The sequence below is a fragment of the Ctenocephalides felis genome, unplaced genomic scaffold, assembly GCF_003426905.1.
Source record: "Ctenocephalides felis isolate EL2017-DRISC unplaced genomic scaffold, ASM342690v1 CF-g0.4_SCAFFOLD_01886, whole genome shotgun sequence".
Taxonomy (NCBI): Eukaryota; Metazoa; Arthropoda; class Insecta; order Siphonaptera; family Pulicidae; genus Ctenocephalides; species Ctenocephalides felis.
This window is the reverse complement of record NW_020538040.1, coordinates 101450559-101473182: the sequence shown is the minus strand read 5'-3', so window position 1 is coordinate 101473182 and position 22624 is coordinate 101450559. Positions and strand designations below refer to the sequence as shown.

The 22624-nt window shown below is 34.0% G+C and overlaps 1 protein-coding gene and 1 non-coding gene across 2 annotated transcripts in view; one reads left to right on the top strand and one right to left on the bottom strand.

The window, feature by feature from the left end:
- LOC113375603 (probable G-protein coupled receptor 27) overlaps window positions 1–22624 on the top strand; it is a 521019-nt gene that overhangs the window by 365219 nt on the left and 133176 nt on the right. The gene's annotated exons all lie outside the window — the stretch shown is intronic.
- Trnat-ugu lies at window positions 21254–21326 on the bottom strand. Its single transcript has one exon. It is a non-coding gene; the product is annotated as a tRNA-Thr (tRNA).

Sequence of the window (22624 nt, the reverse complement as noted above, 5' to 3'; positions counted from 1 at the left end):
ATTTTTGAAATGATTGATAAAGTAGTTTTTTTAATATAAATTCCCAAAAATCACCTTTTTTTAGGCGGTTACACTAGTTGTGCCCCTTAAAATAGTTACTATTGCATTCAACTCTATTCCGAAAATGCATAATTTTTAAATATTCTGGAATTACATTTTCATCGTGCAGTTGAAAATATAAGGTCAGGAAATGATAATTGTTGCATGTAAACTGCAATTTTTTTATAAATTGGTTTGAAATGAAAAAAATATATGTATATGTGTATATATATTAGAATATACGAAGTTTTTGGGAATGACTAAACTGACTTGAATATTACCACTGATATTAGTGTCGGAGTTGCCCGCTGCTTGAAATTATAGTCTAAAGTTTCCAAAATCTATATCAGCTATCAGCCGTTTCGAAAATGCGAAACCAAAAGCGCAAAAATGGCAATTTAGGTTTTAGGAGAACGGGGTGCGGCTGATTTAATGATTCAAAAATTATTTTGCGTGTATTGACAAAATGAAGAATTGTTGTGATATAATTGGTTTGATTTTCACAATATAATTGCCAGCCATAACCCTCTGGTACTCTGGTACATCAAGTATTTCAAATGTATAATATTTATTTTTGTTTTTTTTTATTTTGAATTAATGCCCAAGGTTTTTTAACATTTACTCTAGAACGCGAGTACAGAAATTTAAATTGACAGTATTTTTTCCTTTGTCAGGATTTTATAATGAATGTCTTTTTTATCTTGCATAAAAATAACATTTATATTTTATCCCTAACTACTTTGCAAATGTTTTATCTGGATATTTTGATGTTGGAGCTGCTCCACTTCAAGGTACGTTCAGAGGTACGTCAAAGCTAATTAGGGCACAATATTTTATGAAATCTGTAAAGCAATAAGTAAATATAGTTAGTGATTGTAAGTAAATTAGGATACATAAAACTACTTTCTGAGCAAAACAATATATTACAATTGCTTCGTGGACCAAACCATTATTTACCACTTAATTAATACGTCGTTCTTCCTCCAAACAGGCATGAGCAGGAAGGATTATCGTTCATATTTTCTGCATTCAGAATTTTCATAATTAATACGACTTTAACGATACCTACAATAGTAAATCTTTTCTTTTTAAATGTTTTTCTCTGCTTGGTATATCATGTGATTAGAATTTTTCGAATACTGATGATTTTTTTTTCACCCAGCAATGCAACCTACGGATTATTTTTACATGGACGCATATAGCTATGTATATTTCCACTATATTGTGACGATAATCATAATTATCGTCGTATTGATAATTATTGTCGCCTGATGGTCGTCAACCCCAGGGTACACCCCTACCACTACCCCTAAATATCTATTGGTTCTTGGGGTCCATCAGAGAGACGCTCCGGAGATCCTCGCAATTAAGAAGTGAGAGCCAACGAAGACGTATCCCATAGGCGAACGCCTTGGGATACGTTAGTGTTAGTTGTGTGTGTGTTGTGCAACAAGGCAGGTCCAGCTTAAAGGTCAGATAATGTAAATTATAAGCTGTAGCTATTCTCCCTCACATCCCCATATAAGCATATATACCATGATATAAGAATAAGTGGTATTAGTTAGGGAACATGACCGTATGCAAGTACGGTCATGTTCCACAAATACATGCGGAATGTATTATTAATTATTTTAATAGATTTAGTTATGAAAGTAATCTTGGTTTCATTCGTATAGTAGCTACTAACCCCCACAGGTAATTACAGGTACTTTAGCGGGCGATTGGAGTGTTGAAGTAACTTCCTTCGTAAGGGGGTTGCAATGCTAAAATATAGTATTTGGCAGCCATTGCATACCTCAAGAGGGGGGGCTTCAACTCTCCTCGTCACAATATCACTATTGTTTGGGATATCGAACCTGAAATCTTCTGTTTGAAAACCAAAGCTTTTACCACAGAGCCACGAAGAAGCTCATTCATTATCAAAGTGAATTTAAATTTTAAATCTTGCATTTACCATGACACGCAGCAACCATCTATTATGAAAATTATACTTTGCAGGAAATAGCTATTCTCTCCCGAAACAAAATTAACAGCCGCTAATTAGTTAGCAGTGACTTTTTAACAAGGTCTAATAAATTACCTAACTGCACTTTTTCATTGTTACACAAAAAGCAGAAAATGAAACTGTGAAAAATACAAAGCGATTTGCATTGCATGAAAGCTTTCAAAGGTACGGGTTGCGCATAGCGCATTTCGCTGATATGAAAATCCACTGAGAAATAAGATAATGTTAACTTAAATTTTTATACATACTATACGTGTGCATTCACCTAATAGGTTAGAACGGTGATTGAAGGCCCGCGGGTAAAAATGTACACTATCGATATCTCAAAAACAAGTAAGTAAAGTAAAAATATTTTGACAACATTATTTGATTTGAATAGCTGTAAAAAGACATGTAACCAGCCATTACCTCAATTCCTAAGGCGGTCGCTATCAAAAGATAAACTGCAACGTTTGCAAATCCATAGCGAAAGTATTTTCTTTCGTTGTTATTTTTTTTGTTTGTGAGCCCCGTTGTTTAGTTTGCGAGACCATTATTTAATTTTAAGTATACGATATTCAATTGTTTTATAAGATGTATTGATAATTTTAAGTTATATTCAACAGTTTTTTTATGTAACCTCTGTAAAGCTTAGACGGGTGGGGTAAAAACAATTATCTGAACCTTAACCCTGAAAAAGGTGTAAACAATAAAAAAAATAAATTAAGTTAAAAATGCAATTTACAAGAGATGAGTTAAATGAATAGTTATTCCAAATTAGCTAATGATTTTTTCTAACAAAATATCAGATCAAGGTTATATACAGTGTTATCTCTGTAAAAAATGCACCCATGAAAATTATAATTTGCATAAATTGAATAATGTAAATATTTCTTCGTAAAAGCGCTTCAAAATGAAAAATAAATCATTGGACCTATGGGGTACACCGCATATGGGGTAAAAAGAACCAGACAATTTTTTTGAAAAAAAGAACACATTTCTGCAATATTGAATTAGCTGGGAGATTTACTGAACGTTGTCAGATAATTTGTTTGTTCAATTTCATGTTATTTGTTGCAATATAATCACTTTAATTTTCACAATATAATTGCTCAAAGTCAAATTGGACCCTTGTGCCCTACTCTATCCTATATAAAATACAAAGTTGAGTAACTTAAGATTTAATTAAATTTAGCTTACGTTTAGAGTTATGATTTGACAAAATATATAAATTTAAGGACAATAAATAGATAAAAAATAAATTCTAATTAAAAGTAATATTAAAACATATTATAATGAGACATGTTCAACAGCCATTGTATATTAGTTAATTAATTATTTTATTTATTGAAAAATATTTAAAATACCAAAAATGCTTATAAAATACAATGAAGATATAATGAGAAATATTGAATGAATAGGATAAAATTAATCTACAAGAGATTATATTGACAAAACAAACGTTAATCAAAAACTAAATTGGTAAAAATAATAGACAGGTTGATAAATTACACCCAAATATGCACGCATACATACTACTTTGTTTTTAGTTTTTGTCTATTACAGTATAAAGTTGAGCATGACTGCATGGTAAAAATGTAAGCAACCACTGGTTTCATGATCAATCCCACCATGGTCAGCTTGATATCAAGCAGTATTGATATCACATTTTCAATTATTGTAGATCTCGATATCATTTCAAGCAAAAGTAACAAATAATAGTTAAAAATATATTTCATTTCATTCATCAAAATGAAAATGGTCATCCACTGGATCCACCGTGCATTGATTGGAATGTACATCACAACAACTTTATAAAACACATAGATGTGATTTCTTTCAATTTATATATATATATATATATATATATATATATATCTTGATAGTTTTTTCGACGTTGAAACTTATTTCAAAGTAACTAGCAGCCCATTCGTCGAAATAAAAAAGGTATAAAGTATAAAAACTTTTATTTATACGTTTCGATACAAGATGCGTGTCATCATTCAGCAACTACAACAATTTGAAAATATTACTAACTAATATAAACAACAATATAAATTAATTATAGCATAGAGAAACATTATACACACCACAGGACAAAAACACTCAACAAAAATTTATTTTAAAAAAATAAACTTAATAACATTAGAAAACTAATTTGACTAAAAGTTATGAAATGCATCATTGTGAAGCGAGATAAAAAAGGTATAAAGTATAAAAACTTTTATTTATACGTTTCGACACAAGATGCGTGTCATCATTCAGCAACGCTTCACAATGATGCATTTCATAACTTTTAGTCAAATTAGTTTTCAAATCTTTTAGTTATTCATAATTTTTTCTAAAAAAATGTTTTTTTCTCTAATATGTTATTAAGTTTAATTTTTTAAAATAAATTTTTGTTGAGTGTTTTTGTCCTGTGGTGTGTATAATGTTTCTCTATGCTATAATTAATCTATATTGTTGTTTATATTAGTTAATAAAATTTTCAAATTGTTGTAGTTGCTGAATGATGACACGCGTCTTGTGTCGAAACGTATAAATAAAAGTTTTTATACTTTATACCTTTTTTATTTCGACGAATGGGCTGCTAGTTACTTTGATATATATATATATATATATATATATATATATATATATATATATATATATATATATGTAGAATTCCTGGTTTGGGATGTACATAATTTTCTCTTTTTAATATGTTGTTTTAGATTATTAAATGATGACAAACATTAAGTGTCAAAACGTCTAATGGAAAGAAAAAGTTTTTGGCATTGTGTTTCCAAATACTCTACCAGAGTAACAAAATATGTCATTGGCTCGTTGTCTAAGCGGTAGGCTTAAAAATGCTGCTTTCAATTTGCATAATATAATTAAATTTCAAAAGCAGATGTTTCTTCTCTAGATGAGTTACTTAATACTAATTACTTTACACTCGATGTGATATGATGTTGCAGACAGGAGAGCTCGGAGCTGCGCCATATGATAAAGCCCATCCGAGAGGATTTTACAATGAACAAACACATGATTTATATGTCCTTGCATTTAATACTGGAATAATTGGGTAGTTTATTTATTTATGATGCTCTAATATAATTGTATGCAGATTTTTTAATTCAGCTGTAAACTCCGCTCCGTTTTTCTATGATGTCAAAGTAATTCGAGGATTTAATTTAGTATTTTGTATGTTGTATTCATATATGGTCAATTTTAAGTTGTAATTAACTTCCCGTAGGGCAAGTTATAGTAATCGCAAAAAAATCGAAAATGAAAATTTTTATATATCTTTACGTTTCAGAGGTTTCTGAATATTTTGGCATACCTTAGAAAAAATGGATGTATGTGTGTGTGTGTGTGTGTGTGTTTTTTTTTTTTTTTTTTTTTTTTTTTTTTTTTTTTTTATAGAGGTGCGAAAAAAAATCTTCATAAGACACCGCCATCGTTGATACTCCGCTGTCCATCCTACAGCAGACAAAGATGGACGGCCGTGTGGAGATTTTTACCCACTAAAAAAAAACACTCCTCTCCCCTCTCCCCGCAGATGGTACGGGGAGGACTGGATTGGAACCGCGTTAGCATTACATCAATCCAGTCCGTGCTGCGCCTTGCGACGCCTGTTTACGACTACTGGTCCCTTTCTCCGGTTTTAGCCTTCAAAAGATGCTGTGCATAAGCTGCTACAGCTGACCAGTTTTCTTCTTGTTTCATCATGTAGGTCACAAGACTTGAGGGGGTAAGTCTGGTGCCTATAATGTGCTCGGCGTTGTTTCGATAATCCTTCCACCTAGGACATTCAAAGAACGTGTGCTCAGCGTCGTCTATTTTATATGGACAGTATTTGCACATTGGCGTGCTATGCAATCCGATCTTAAAAAGATAGGCATTGAACTGTCCATGTCCTGTCAGTAGCTGGGTTAGAAAGAAATCTGTGTCCCCGTATTGTCGAGAGAGCCAGACGCTAATGTCCGGAATCAGACGCGCCGTCCATCTGCCCGTCTCTCCTGACGTCCACCGATTTTGCCACTCTTGTATCGTTTCATTTTTAATTCTCGACCTTGTTTCTCTGGAATCGTCACCACCTAATTTAGCGTCGTAGAGTTTCACTCTCTCGAAAGCTAGCAAGTCAATCGGTGTGGCTCCTGCTATTACCAGCACGGCTGCTTCTGAGACTGTGCGATAGGCACAGGTAACTCTCAGAGCTCCTCTTCTTTGCACTGCCGCTATTTTGCGCCGATAAGTCTTTTGCTTGAGGATATCCGCCCATATCTCTGTTCCGTAAAGCAGTACAGAATGGACTGCCTCAAGCAGGACTCGTCGTTTTCGGGTTTGTGGTCCCATGCAGTTAGCCATAATCCTTGACAAGTTGGATACCGTCTTGCTAGCTTTTATGCATGCACTATCGAGATGCTCACGGAAGGATAGCTTCTCATCTATCATTACTCCCAGGTAGCGCAAGGCCCTTGTCGACGTCAAAGTTGTCTCTCCTATGTCTACGGTAAATGGTTTTGGAAACCATTTTTGTCGGGTCAAGACAACCATCTCCGTTTTTTGTTTGGCGAGTTTTAGGTGGTGTTTCTCAAGCCAGGTCTCTATGGTGTCGACGGTCTCTCGAACGAGTAGTTCAGCTTCCTCAATGTTGTCCACTACGATTGTGGCTGCGACGTCGTCCGCAAAGCCCGTGAGTTCCACCTGCTTCGGCAAGGGAATCTCCAGGAGCTCGTCGTAGACAGCGTTCCACAAATCGGCTCCTAAAATTGAGCCTTGAGGTACCCCAGCTGTAACCTCGTGTTCTTGATGACCTTCCGTCGTTTCCACTATCAACTTTCTCCCATCGAGGTAGTCGTCTATTAGTCCTAGATTTTCTGGCTTTACGTCAAAATTATGCTCTAGTGCGTGTAAAATATCCTCCCAATTCGCACTGTTAAACGCGTTTTTAACGTCGAATGTGAGAAGGAGACACACTTTACGAGCTTTAAGACTACCACGCCATGCTTCTCTTGCTGTTTCCGTTACCTTCCGAATCGCGCCGATCGTCGATCGTCCTTTTTGAAATCCGTGTTGGTTCTTAGCAAAACCTCCGGCGCATTCAATGTCGTTGCGCAGTCTGCATTGAATAAGTTTCTCAAGCAGTTTGCCGGCGATGTCTAACATGCAGAGTGGTCGAAACGACGATGGCGTTACAGGGGTTCCCTTACCTTTGTCTATTAGGACCAATCTTTGCCGCTTCCAGACCGTAGGAAAGGTTCCGGTCGCTAGACAGGCATTGTAGACGTTCAGAAGAATATACGGAAATTCCAAGGCTACAAACTTGATCACTGAGGCTGGGATGCCATCAGGGCCTGGTGCTTTGCCAGTTTTTATGGTTTTTGCCGCATCTTGGAGTTCCTTGACAGTGAAGGGCGTAGTTTCACTGTTTTCCACGTATTGTCTCCTTTTCCGTGGCGGATGTTTAGGGAATAGTTCCGCTACGATAGAATTCATCAGAGCAGGAGATTTCGGTGCTTCTGGTAAAGCTCTACCAAGTCGTTTTGTAACGATTTGATAGGCTTTGCCCCAGAGATCTTTGTCAAGGTCATTGCAGATTTCCTTCCACAATCCGGCTTTAGCTGATTTTATGGCTTTATTTAGGCTCTTTTTTGCCTGTTTGTACTCGTTTGTATACAAATCTTGGTAGGGGGAGCGTTTTGCAGCTCTTGTGGCGCGGCGACGTAATGCGTGGCATCTTTTCCGTAGTTCTGCTATCTCTGATGACCACCAATATGCTGGACAGTGCACACCCTGATTTTTTGGTCGTGGCATAGAGGCGTTACACGAGGTAACAATAGCGTTCATAGTTTTAAATACCGTTTCTTCCGTTTCTCTGCGGGTACTTAGTTTTGGATCAGCTTGAAGAGTAGATGCGTTTTGCTCGAGGGCTGCTCGTAACGCTTCCTGGTCAAGCTTCTTGGCATTCCACCTTCGTTTGCAAGAGTTGCTTGGTCGAGTCGGACCGGATCCAATACTAAATGTCACATGTTGGTGATCACTGCCACTATACTCTTCAGATACAGTCCAGTCTCTAATCATGTTCGCCGTCCTTGGAGTGGCAAACGTAATGTCGAGAATAGATTCCTGATACCCTGGCCTTCTAAAGGTTGTAATACTCCCAGTATTTAACACAGTAAGGTCTAATCTTGCAGCAAAGTCTGCCACGTCATTTCCTCTAGTGTCCGAGTATTCGGCGCCCCATTCTGCCGATTTCGCGTTGAAATCCCCAGCTACAATGACTTCTCCGTCAAAATTGCCGAGAGTGTCTTCTATGCTTGCCATTTTCTGGCGAAATACGCTGATTCCTTCATTTGGTGAGAGGTAGACGCTTACACAGTAGGTCGTGGGAGTCTTGATCCAGACGAAACCCTCGCCGCTTCCGTAGTCATTGACGGTAATCTTCTTTGAGTTTGTGATCCATATTGCTGCCGTGCCAGATTTATCTGCGAACCATGTTTTATTCTGAATATTCATATATTGCTCGCAGATAAGGCAGATATCGATCTTATCTTCAAAGATACGTTGGCGCAGTAGATTCTGCGCCAAGGCACATCTGTTCAGATTACCTTGTAGAAATCGCGTCATTTCTGTTCTCTCGTGGCTTCGGCAAGTGCTACACGGAATGCGTTACAGGTACCGGATCCGGCAACATGGCTCCCGCTGTTTCGATCTTCTTTGTCTACTGTACATAAAAAGCATTTTGGCTTTTCCGCGCAGTCTACAGACTTGTGATTTTCCCCACCGCATTTGTAGCAACACTTGCTTCTGTCTGGTCCCCCGCATTTATGCGTTTGGTGTCCGAAACCGAGGCATCTAAAGCAGCGGGCCACTTTAACAACTGGGCGAATGCGACAGTTAACCCACCCAATTCTTATGCGGGCCCCATTTAGGGCTTTGATTGCATTAGCCTCGTCTATCTCACAGAAGGCCGCTCGTTGTCCTCTTGATGTGACTTTGGTCAAGTTCACTCGTCGTATTTCCAGTTTTGTCGTAAAGTCCCGAATGAGTGCTTTACGAACGTCATTTTCGGTAGAGACACCATCAAGGTCAAGAATCTCTATCGTCGTCAGCGGCGTCAGTGATTTCACTGTTCCTATGTTTTCAGTTGCTGCCCTTATCGCAGCTGCAAAGGCTGCACTATCTTCGGACTTGGGACTCATTTCCAGTAATACACCTCCATTTCTTGTCTGTTTGATGGACTTTATGTCCACGCCAGTCTCTGTCGGGTTTACTTTTTCCTTGATCTCCTTAAGGATGTCAGCGTACGTTCGTCCTTCAGCTGGTTGAACCAGAACAGCCTTGGTTCTATGTTTCCTCCGAGTTGTCCTATGATGGTTGTTTATGTGCTTAGCACTATCATTTGTATCGATTTTTTCGGTTTCCGGTTTCTCGGTTTCCTCCAAGGTTTCTTTCGGATCTCGGGCTCCTTTCTTCTTCGAACTTTTTCGAACCACTTTCGTCCAGTTATTTTCTACAGCCGATTTTTTAGGCGGATGCGTTTCCGCGTCAGAGGTGGGATTAAGTGAAGATAGCAACCTTTTGCTTGTGTTTTGCTCCTGGGTCTTAGGAATTGGCGTCTGAGTTACACCCGGTTTAATAGTTTTCTCGGGAGAGGTCTGTGTAGTTTGCACTGTCATTGCGAGAGCTTTGGGGGTTGCCGTATATTCTTTCAATGCCAGGCTATATGCTGTATCAATCGACCTAATTAGCTCCTTTATTCTGCTGTGAACATTGTTCCTATCTTTCACATACTCCGCTAGCTCGTCAATTTTGGAGCCAAGTCTCTCCATCGGCGTTTGACGACATCTAGTCGATGGTGCAGAGTTTACTCTGTCACGGTGAAGATTACCGGGAACCTTCTTGCCTCCTTTTACTATAGCGGCTTTTGCCGCATCGTGCTCGACGTCCATAATTACGTCACCTGTCTCTTGTTTTTTTTGGGTTTTCATAGTTATCCATGCTATTTAAATAGTCCTCCAGAGCAAAAGGTCGTCTCCGAACGCGGTGCCTTGGGAAGTGGAGGGGTGATCACTCCTACAGCTACCTCCAATACTGTAAGAGCTTGTGACCATTGGAGTGGGAAAAAAAAACATCCGCTCCGGCCGTGCACCTTCTTCCTTCATTGGCATCCTCTTGCTCCCGTGGGTGCGGCACGTTGATGCCGGGAGTTTTCACGTACGGTGCGCTATATGGATCATCCACACATCTCTTTCGAGCAGTGTCCCCTCATCCGCTTCCGTATGTGACCCTAGGTCAGATGGTGTGACCAACCAAAAGGGAGTTTTTAATTTTTTCCGCTATACACGGACGGTGGCTGTTACTCCTCAGCTCCGATGCCATATTTGGTCCGCGAGGGCTATTTTATTTCGCCCCAATCCGCCGATCTTACGATCGGTTAGGATACCCCCTATCCGCCACCTGGGGACGCGCCCGGTAGGAGTTTGGCTTCTCCCGACGGGGTGTGTGTGTGTGTGTGTGTGTGTGCGTGTGTGTATGTATGTGCGGATACAAATTTTCGTCGACGATTTCGGGAACACAGATCAACCGATTTGAATAATTTAAAAAACATTCGATTCGTATTGATAAGGAGACGTGCTGATTAGTTTTTGGCAAAGTCAGGTCTAGCCGTTCCGAAGATACGGGGCAAAAAGTGCCGAAAACGGTAACTCAGTTTTTAAGAGAACAAAGCGTCCGATTTTAATAATTCAAAAAACATTTTACTTGTATTGACAAGGTGAAGAACCGTTCAAATTTTCATAAAGGCAGGTCTAGCGGTTTCGGAGATCTAATGAAAAAAGTAAAAAAAATTGCCATTTGGCGGTCAAAAATGATCATTAGACATATGCATATCAAATTATCAGATATTTTATAGAGATTTTGACAATAAGTATAATTTTGGTTTACATTCCTACGGGTTCCGTACCAATGTTTACGCGTTAGACTTCGACGCGGCGCTTACGCGGTTTGATATTTCGTCTTTGTGCAGTTAAAGCAGTACGATTGCTTTGAAAAAAAGTTTAGATCTTTCAAAATATGTCAAAATAAAGAAAACATTTTTTTTTTCAAAAAAAAATTTAAAAAAAAATAAAAAAAATTTTTTTTTTCAAAAAAAAGTAATTTTATTGTCTAATTGTTTGTCAAAAATCTTATTTTTTCGAAGTAATTTTTTTTCAAAAATGTTAATCGTTTTTAAAAAAAATAATAATTTTTGGTACGGGAAGTTCCAGCAATTTGCCTTAAGGCACGATGCCTTAATTGCCTTAAGACAGAATTCCACTTACAGCTAGTTTTCTACTGTAGCGGTCTTTGTGATAAATACTAATAATGCACAAAGTTTAGTATTTTCACTTGATATAGTTGAGCTAGGGCTTATTGTAACATGAGTAAGTAGTAACAGGCGTTTTCCAATAGGATCTTGAGCGATATTACAATATTTTTTCGTCTCGGTTAGACATGTACAATTACAGGCCTACGCAATATACAGAACTGTCCAGGTCCGTCATTTTTGATATGCAATATAAAATTGGACTATTATAAAATTTAGTTTGCGTTATTAATTTCAACTGATTTGAAATTTTACATATATTATTTCGTTTAGAATTCATCAATCTTTAATATACATAACAGTCACAGCGATTGCTAAATTATTTAATGTTCAAAAATCTTAGCTTTGGTTAATTGTAACAAAATCTTGGGGATCGATATATTTATATAAATTCATAATATTTAAACTAGTGGGGCGCATGGCATCGTGCCTTAAGACAAATTGCAGGAACTTCCCGTACCAAAAATTATTTTTTAAAAAAAAATTAACATTTTTGAAAAAAAAAATTACTCTGAAAAAATTAGATTTTTTAGAAACTATAAATTTTTGACAAAAATTTGATTTTTTTGAAAAAAAAAGACTTTTTGATGAGAAATTTATTTTGAAATATTTTGGAAATTCTGAACTTTTTTCAAAGCAATCGTACTGCTTTAACTGCATAGAGACGAAATATCGAAGCTTCCCTTAAAAACTAAGTTACCGTTTGTGGCACTTTTTCCCCATATCTTCGGAACGGCTAGACCTGCCTTCACCAAAAACTAATCAGCACTCAATACGAATCGAATATTTTTAACGCACACACACACATACATACGCATACACATACATCCATTTTTTCTAAGGTATGCCAAAATATTCAAAAACCTTTGAAACGTAAAGATATATAAAAATTTTCATTTTCGATTTTTTGCGATTACTATAACTTGCCCTACGGGAAGTTAATTATTAACTACCTGAAGTAGATGTTTCTTTTTCCCAAACAATCCAATTTACTAATTTTTTATTCTCTCGACTTCTCAAGTCATTCTAAATCGTTTGAGACAACAATTGGAGTATGTGTCAAATCAAAATTTGACATTGCGTCGACGTTTTCTCCAAAAACGGCTGCACCAATTTCAAAAATATAAAAGACATTCTCTATAATTAGGAGATATGTGTAAAATTTTTATTAACGTTTTTGGCAAAAATTCTAAGCCTTTTGTAAATTTAAAACCTTTGAATACACTTTTTGTTTCCTAATTTGGAAATTGTACTCGATGGGAAGTTTTGGGTAAAGATCAACCAGACCGTTTTGTTGCCATTGATATTTTTTTTTAAATATGATAATTTTATTGAAGATCTAAACAAACTGTCACCTGATTTATTGTTGTTCTACGACAAGTAGTTTAATTATGATAATTTAAGCAAAATTGAAATTTATACAAAATTTAATTTATACAAAAATTGAAAAACTGCATTAGTTTCAAATATTATAAGGTTTAAAAGCAACTTGATACAATTAAAATAATTTTTATTTCTATTAAGTTGATTATTCACACTCCAGGAAGTTCATGCAACATGCCTTAAGGCAAAATGCTACTTAAAGCTAAGTATTTATTACTACCGTAAACAATATTAAACGGCTTTTAATTTTACAAAAATTGTTAATGCAATTTCGTAAAAAGAGTTCAAATGAATGATTGCAAATCTAAACTTTTAAAACTGAAACTTGACTTGACTTTAATCGTGTTCTAATTTCAAAAATTTCAATTGGCATATTTCTCTTTGATCAAACACTGTTATCTCCAGTCGCCAAGGAGTTTTTTTATCAAAAGAATTAAATATTCGAAAACGATATTGAAGACTGCTCGGAGGAAATTAAATATTATTGTCATTTACAAAAAAGTCGGCAGATAAATATTTACGGTTGTATACGAATTGCCCGGTTATTGAAATTGTTTGTAGGCGACATTATGCTGGTAAAAGCATTTTCTCCGAAATGTTATTCAATTTATGGAAAATGGGTTACGAAATAGGTAATGGAAAAATAAAAGGAAAACCGTTGGTATCGCGAGATAAATACGCGTTATTTTTGTACTAGGTACTTATATTAATAGTTCCAGTTGCGTATAATTTAAATAATTGCCTTTTGCAAAAACGACTCGCCTTCGAGTACGAACCGAATGATTTTTCAATTTTATAAATCAGTTATTCCATACGGTCGAAAATGTCGAGGACATTTGTTAACATAAAATAATGAAATAAAATAAAAAGTAATAAGAGAAAAAGTCTTATACGTAATTTTGGATTACTAATACTTGATTTATTTTAGTAGATAGTTAAAATATAATGATTTAGTGACAAGTGTTTTCTTTGGCTTTGTACTAAGAACTTTGTTGTTTGTACTAAAAACCACAAGGTCCCAGGATCAAATCAATAGTGAAATATAGATCAGAAATATATCTCCAAGTATATTTTATTACTCAAATAACCCGATGGAGCATACAGTTAATGACCAATTATTGCGAGGACTAAGGTGATGGCTGGGAATAAATTTGATACTATAATAATAAATCAAAACTAGTGGGGTGTATGGCATCGTGCCTTGAGGCAAATTGCTGGAACTTTCCGTACCGTAACGAAATGTTCGAGGAATACTGAATGTTTTCAAATAGATTATGATTAATATTGTAACATTTTCTAATATTTATAAGAAACTAGCTAACCCGACGAACTCCGTTTCGCCACCAGATAGTTTCGTGAGAAAGATGAAGAAATTTTTTGTTTGTTTTATATTTTAAAAGGAAAAATTTGATTTTATTATACAACAGTAACGAATTTATTTTGATTACAAAAATTAAGTGTTTTTTAGTTGAACTTCTCTAAGTAAATGAAAGTGAATCCGCAAATTATCCATTTATGGAAGTGATCTTTGGTAAACCACATTTTTTGTTTGTTGGTCTGACGTTAACACAAACAAAGCGGATGGTTTTCCAACTCGTGAACAGGTAACGTATAACTGCCCATGTGAAAAACAATGATTTTCTAAATAATCTATTTGAAATTTATCCTGCAAACACTAAGCGATTGGCCTTGCGACATGTTATTGCGAACGCAAGGCGAACTGGATATTGCAATCGTTTGAAGTCAAACGGAAGACCAGTCAGAATCTTCGGTATGTCACCAAATCGCCAGCAATTTTTGATTGAATGGTGAAATTCAGGGCGTGTACATCATTATTCTTTGCGGCAAGAATTGCTCGTTGGCTTAACCAAGCATAATTCTGATAATTCTCACTAATGTCATTACTCGAATTTTTAATTACGGTGCGTAAAGTTCCAGCAGCTTGCATTAAGGCACGATGCCATGCACAACTAATTTTCTTAGCTATAAACCTTGCGGAGCCCGAGACCTTTCCAACGAATGCAAAATTGTCGAAATCGGTTCGTGCGTTCTGGAATTATTTCGTCAGGAAGGAAAACCCGACTTATTTTTATATATATAGAAGATATATAAACTAAATTAAAAAGTTGAAATTATTTATTTAAAGTATATTAGAACTATAGTCAGAATTAAAAATAAAATCTGAATTATTTTCGATATACAAAAAAATTTTTTTTTGAAAAAAAAAGTTGAAACGAAAATTTTTTTTTTACAAAATCAATTATTTTGTTAAAACAAGCAGAATGTTTTTTGAATCATTTAAGTCGGACGCTTAGTTCTCTCAAAAACTGTCATTTTTTGAACATTTAGCTCCGTATCTTCGAAATGGCCGGGCCTGTCTTTGCCAAAAACTAATAAACAATTCTCCCAATCATTACTAATTGAATGTTTTAAGATCATTCAAATCGGATACTCCGTTCTCTCAAAAACTCGATTTCTATTTTCTGCATTCTTTGTTCTATATCTCCGTAACGGCTGGACCTGCCTTTGCCAAAAACTAATCAGCTCTTTTCCCTATCAATAGGAATCGATTATTTTTTAAACCATTCAAATCGGTTGATCCGTGCGCCCGAAAACGTGACTGAAAATTTGTATCCATACATACATACACACACACACATCCATTTTTTCTGAGGTATGCCAAAATGTTCAGAAACCTTCAAAACGTCGAGAAATATAAAAATTTTCAATTTCGATTTTCGGCCCATTACAATAACTTACCCTACGGCAAGTTAATAATTTACTTAATACTTATGTTGATTTAATTCTAATCCTTGGTTTTGTCGCTAATATGTCGACCGGTTAATGAAATAGTTTGTAATTTTGCAAACTTTCTATTTTAACGCCTCCGGGATAGCATTTCTCCTTTCAGCCTGGATGAATGTCACAGGGTTTCCCTGATTGTTATATTTTGGTAAAAAATCTACTGACATCTTTCGTTATTAGTTTGTTTCTTTGTCATAAGTCACCCAGGCAGTTACAGGCAGTTTAGTTATGTTTTTTATTTCAGTAGTGCGTTCGGTTCAGATCCTTTCGGTCGGTTGTTGATGTAACTGCGTCCAAATGCGATTGCGTTTGAACAATTTCAGACTTATGATTTTGATTGTGTAGTGAGGTTTTTATTTAAAAGCATATAGAATGTATTTGTTTTTGCTCATGAAAGTAATTTGACCAAATTATATATACCGAGTTTTCTACAAACTGCTGATTTAAAAATGTATTGTGCGTGGTGTTGTGTTTATCTGGTAAGTATGAAACTGAATTTGCATACTATTCCAAATTACTGACGTATAAATACAAGTGTACAATCGTATAATAGGCAATAAGATATACATTTTAACTGGCTAACCCATAATAGTTCTAATGAAAAGAATTTGGTTAGTGAGACACTTCTGACCCATCACTCCGGCATATGTTCTTGTTCATTAGATATGAATTTGCTGCTTTTGAAGCGATATTTATTAGATTGAAGTAAAGTATTTTGTATTCTTGACATTCTTACTTTCAATATTTTAAACTTCGATATTCTAAACTTCGATAATCTAAATTTTGTCGGGTTAAATTTCTATAGTCCGAAAATATTACCATTTTCTAATTTATTTGTTTTTAATTTGGTATTTTTTAAATTGTTCTCCTCTTTAATTTAAATATTAAATTTCAAACATCAAAACACAACCTCAAATGTTATAGCATTCAACTAGAATCTGGTATCACATTGTGTATGTGCGTTACGCAGTTAAACATTTTTATTAAAACTTTACTTTGATTGCTCAGGTTGTTGGGTTATAATTTAACCCTTGTAGCTGCGGACTGTTTGTTCGTATATTATGCATTTATTGCAGTTCTTATTACAATAACTGATTCAATGAATTAATAGAACATGGATTTATTACATCACCTTTTTTATTTTATTGTAAAATCTTTATACTTATGACTGAATAATAGATATCTTTAACAGTTTTGTTAACTCATTTATTTTATTTATATGAATACTACTTACATGTCGATTGCTGTTTTTATCTACTCAGTAATATAAATTATTATAGTTTTGGCGTAAAAGACAAATAGTGACGTAATTCTGTTCTATTTGTACTATTTAACTATCATGGTTTGATTTAGACAAGTGCTTCTAAAAATGTTTAGGTTTATATCATGGTACGAAATTCAAAAACATGAATCTAGAAGTAGAATGTTAGTGGTCATATTTACCCCAGTCAAAATGACCACTAAAGTCAAAATCAAGAAGCCATAAGTTAATAATAATTTGCCATGCAATTTTTTTTATTCAGTCTTCTTATTTCTGATTCCCCTCATTTTTCGCGGAAACGATAAGAAATACCAATGAAATATGTTGGATAGATATGTTCGTTATGAAATTCTCTACAAAAGTGTTTATTAACTTCCCGTAGGGTAAGTTATAGTAATCGCAAAAAAATCGAAAATGAAAATTTTTATATATCTTTACGTTTCAGAGGTTTCTGAACATTTTGGCATACCTTAGAAAAAATGGATGTATGTGTGTGTGTGTGTGTGTGTGTGTGTATGTATGTGTGTGTATGTATGTGCGGATACAAATTTTCGTCGACGATTTCGGGAACACGGATCAACCGATTTGAATAATTCAAAAAACATTCGATTCGTACTGATAAGGAGACGTGCTGATTAGTTTTTGGCGAAGTTAGGTCTAGCCGTTCTGAAGATACGGGGCAAAAAGTGCCGAAAACGGTAAGTCAGTTTTTAAGAGAACGGAGCGTCCGATTTGAATAATTCAAAAAACATTTTACTTGTATTGGCAAGATGAAGAGTTGATAAAATTATCATGAAGGCAGGTCTAGCGGTTTCGGAGATCTAATGAAAAAAGTAAAAAAAAATGCCATTCGGCGGTTAAAAATGATGATTAGACATATGCACATCAAATTATCAGATATTGTATAGAAATTTTAACAATAAGTATAATTTTTTTTTACATTTCTATGGGTTCCGTACCAATGTTTATGCGTTAGACGGCGGCGCGGCACTTGCGCTGTGACAATTCGTCTCTATGCAGTTCAAGCACTACGATTGCTTTGAAAAAAAGTTCAGAATTTCCAAATATGGCAAAATGAAGAAAACATTTTTCTTTTCAAAAAAATAGTTTGTTTTCAAAAAAAAAAATTTTCTTTCAAAAAAAAATTTTTTTTTTTTCAAATAAAAATTTTTTTTTCAAAAAAAAGTAATTTTTTGTCATATTCCTAGTTTCTCAATAATTATTTCGAAGTAATTTTTTTTCAAAAATGTTAATCGTTTTTAAAAAAATAATAATTTTTGGTACGGGAAGTTCCAGCAATTTGCCTTAAGGCACGATGCCCTAATTGCCTTAAGACAGAATTCCACTTACAGCTAGTTTTATTACCTTTTAACAGCAATCAGAATCTAATAGTCTTATAAGCTGTTATGCTGACTTTGACTTAATACTAGTCTTTTTGACAGATGGCAACCCAATCAGTTGTCACATCTTTGTATGATATATTATTATTACAATTTCTGTATTAGGGGGAGTATTTTTATTGGTGCAGCAATGCCGGGTGAGGGTTATTTTCACTTGGAAACATATTGCTATCTATATTTCCAAGTAAAATATCGTTGTCACTGATGTCTGACAACAGGCTGCTCAAAGTGGATATCGAACCCGGGACCTCTGAAACAAGTCCCGTCGCTCTTAACCGCTTACCTACGGGCGAGCCCTTATACAAAATTGTTATCGTATATTTTTTTCTTTAGAATTAGCATTTTTTTGAGATACTTTTATTTGAAAAGTTGAGGAATTAATATTCTTCAGAATATGCAATCTTTATACGCCATCGTTTGTGTTTAGATAGCACTAGTTAAATGAGTCTTTTGAAGTTTCAAATTATAGTATCTGCTCTTAATTACATTCCTCCTTGAGCAACACCTGCCAGCTATGTCATTTTCCTAGTGTGGGAAAGTCACATAACTGATTGTTTTTTAAGGAAATAATCGAAAAAGTTAAGAATATATGAATGCGAAACGTATTATTTCCATAAAAAGTGTTTAATTGAATTGATAAACTGTCTCTTGCATTATTGCATTATTTTGTGATGAACATGAGCCAAATGACTAATGAATTTGCATAAGATTTGATTCAAAACGTTAATCCCAATTACAATCTTGATTTAAGATGATAAGAGATAAGAGATGAATGATTTTTAAATAAAACTAGTGGTGTATGGGATCGTCCCTTTACGCAAATTGCTGGAACTTCCCGTACCGTAATGAATTATTCGTAAAATATTAAATGTTTTCAAATAAATAGATTATTAAGAATACTATAACTTATATATCTTTACAGAAAAGCAAATAAACAAAATTTAATCAATCAAATTTAAAATAGAAAATTGATTAAGGACATTGTCTAATATTTATAAGAATAATATAAACTGAATAAAAAAGTTAAAATCAATATATTTCAAGAATATAAGTGAGCTTTATTATGAGTACAATTTAATATGAGTATATAAGTGATCCTTATTATGTGTACTAATTATTTTCGATGCTTAAGATTTTTTTGGAAATGAAAAAAAAAATAAAAATGGGTTTTTCCAAAAGCAATAGAGTCGTCAACAAAAGCAGATTTTGAATAATTCAAATCGGATGTCTAGTTCTTTCATAAACTTAATTTCCATTTGTTGCACTCTTTGCTTCGTATCTCCGAAATGGCTGGACCTGCCTTTGCCAAAAACTAATCAGCACATTTTCCTATCAGTAGGAATCGAGTGTTTTTTAAACCATTCGTATCGGTTGACCCGTGCGCCTAAAAACGTGAACAAAAAAATATATCCATATGTGTAATACACATTCATTTTTTCTAAGGTGTGCCAAAATATTCAGAAACCTTCAAAAAGTGAAGAAATGCAAAAATTATTAATTTTGATTTTTGGACGATTACAATAACTTACCCTACGGGAAGTTAATAAAAAATGCAGAAGTCGGATCGATGGGTACTTTAGCCATTTTTGTAATGGCTTGTTCAGTGGCTTGTTAATTATTAATTTTTCTAAATATTTCTGTGTGATTTTTTATGAGGAAATGTTAAACCTTTCTTTTTGTCACATTTATATCGTATACTTTATATTTTAAATACTGTTTCTACTAACATATGTTGGACAGAATTCCTACGGGTAAAATTTCCAAGTTAATAGACCAAATTTTATGTATAATTGCATATTCTAATAATAAAATGATCAAATATGGATGGATCAACCCATGAGTTACCATCTAAAAGTACTACATAAGTAGAAGTTCAAGGCCAACAGATTAAAGGACTTAAGATTCCGAGCGCAGTTAAAAAATGCTAATTTGGCTGGGATATTTCTGATATCTGAAACGATTTTCGCAAAAATGTTTTATATTTTTTATAAATCTTTGTAATACTTTTCAGTTCTTTACAACTTCATAAATTCGCTCGATCGCCTGTTTATCATATCTTCAAAAACATGAGAAATAAGCATTTGTATTTGTGAATACAAGTCTATGAGCTAAAAGGTAATGAGGTACTACAGATCAATGACCCGAGATTCAATATTTATTTTTAGCAATATAAAGGATAATGAGCGCTTATTTCTGATATGCGATTAGTCCAACAAAACACCAAAGGGAAGTCGTTTCAAAAGAGTTGAATCATGGAGTAAAAGAGTTTCATTTTATATCTGTACAAAATCATATACAATAAAAATGTTTAGGCTCTTTTTTGACAAAATATGTTTTTATTCATGAAGGAACATTTCAAATAAGTTCCACATTTTATGGAAAAAGCTTTATCAAATACTTTCGGCGTTTTTAATAACAAAATCTCGAACATTTACCAGTATATTCTTTATTCTCTACTCGGCCTTACCCAAAAAGTTAAGCGTCACTTGGTGACGTAGATTCCTTACATCCTGGCATTTGCCCGCCCGTATGTAACTTCTTTGTTTGCCAACAACTTGTCCTTCGGAAGGAAAAAAGTGAGGTACTTCTATACTATAGAATCTACAGAATCTATAGGTCCTTGACGCCACAGGGCTTTTTCCGTTCCTATGCCTTTTCACTTTTGCATTTCCATACTTACACATGCAATGGAAATGGAAAAAGTGGGAGTATAGTAAATTGACACACTTACGTTTTTTTTTCAAATTGATATATATATATATATATATATATATACACATATATATATACACACACATATATATATATATATATATACACACATATATATATATATATATATATATATATATATATATATATATATATAAAATCCAGCATGTGAAAGTCGCCAATCGATTTTTTTTTATTACGGTATAATTTTTATTAATTGTATTAAATTTGATTTATTTTAGTGCGTATTTTAACATTTAATAATTTAAGTTTCAATAAATAAAATTTTATTCATTCTCAATTACAAAAATGAATGCCCCCAGTGAGAATCGAACTCACGACCCCTGGTTTACAAGACCAGTGCTCTAACCCCTGAGCTATGGAGGCTGTCGAAAAAATCTGAAAAATATTAATTGTCATAATTAGTAATTTAAATATCATGGCAACGCAATCTTAATTTTCATGTTTTTATTATTATTTTTAATCATATGATATTTTGTAATAAGTTTAGACGGTTGTTAAATACACTTGATTATATATGTGAGATATGTATATATATATATGTAACCAGAAAACCTTGCGGTCATATGAAATAACCGTTTGTCTAGATATTTTAAATTGTATAACAAATCGTTTTCTATCCTCTGACAGTTCAAACAAAATTTTCCAGAGCAGGGGCGAATAATTTTCGCTTCTTGCCATATGAGATTCGTTAACTAATTAATGACTTTTTATTATAAAAAATTCTAACAAATTATTACAGTTTAATAAATATTTATATATGGCATTTTGCTTTGGGAAATTTGCAATATATAAGCAATGATGAGAACGAACATTACAGCTTATACATCTTCAGAAAAAGTTCCACACTAATATGTGTCGATAATATGTCATGTCAAATTAGCTATAGGATATTTTACTGTTCTATTTTACTGCTTGTTCTAATAGGTTGTCAATAATACTGAACTTATTTCAATATATCTCATTACATTTTATTCGCATGTCTTTTTCAGTTTTTTATGATATGACATTTGAATGACATATAATATACAATTTCTGTTTTTATTTTTTAGTTCTGTTCACAACAATCTAGCCATCGGCTATACTACGATGTGATATCTTATATATAAAAATGAATCGCAAAATGTGTTGGTAAGCGCATAACTCAACAACGCCTGGACCTATTTGGCCAATTCTTCTTTTAAAATGTTTGTTCAAGTCCGAAGATGGTTCTTACGGCGAAAAAAAATCGAATAATTGCCGATAAAACACTAAAAACAGCCCTTTTCTTTTTCAAATACAAATGTTTTTTAACTAAAACAGAATCAATTTCACCTTTATTGCTATTATATAAAGTTCATATTAAATTACAAGCACTCACTGTATACTTCTCCTAAACGATTATTCGGATTTTGATAAATCTTTCTGAAGTTTGTTAAGGAAATTTTCTTGGATGTATGTGATTATGAAGTACTGGGATGTATAACAATATTGTAGAAATAAATGGAAAAAATTGCAAAAAACGACATGTCACTGTTTGCATTGAAATTAAATGAAAACTATCATCTGCCAAAAATTTCAATTTACTCATGAACCTAGAAATAGAACCAAAGTAATATTAGAATATGTATAATAAATTTATGATTATGAATAAGAAAAATGAAATGTCTACATCATTATTGCCA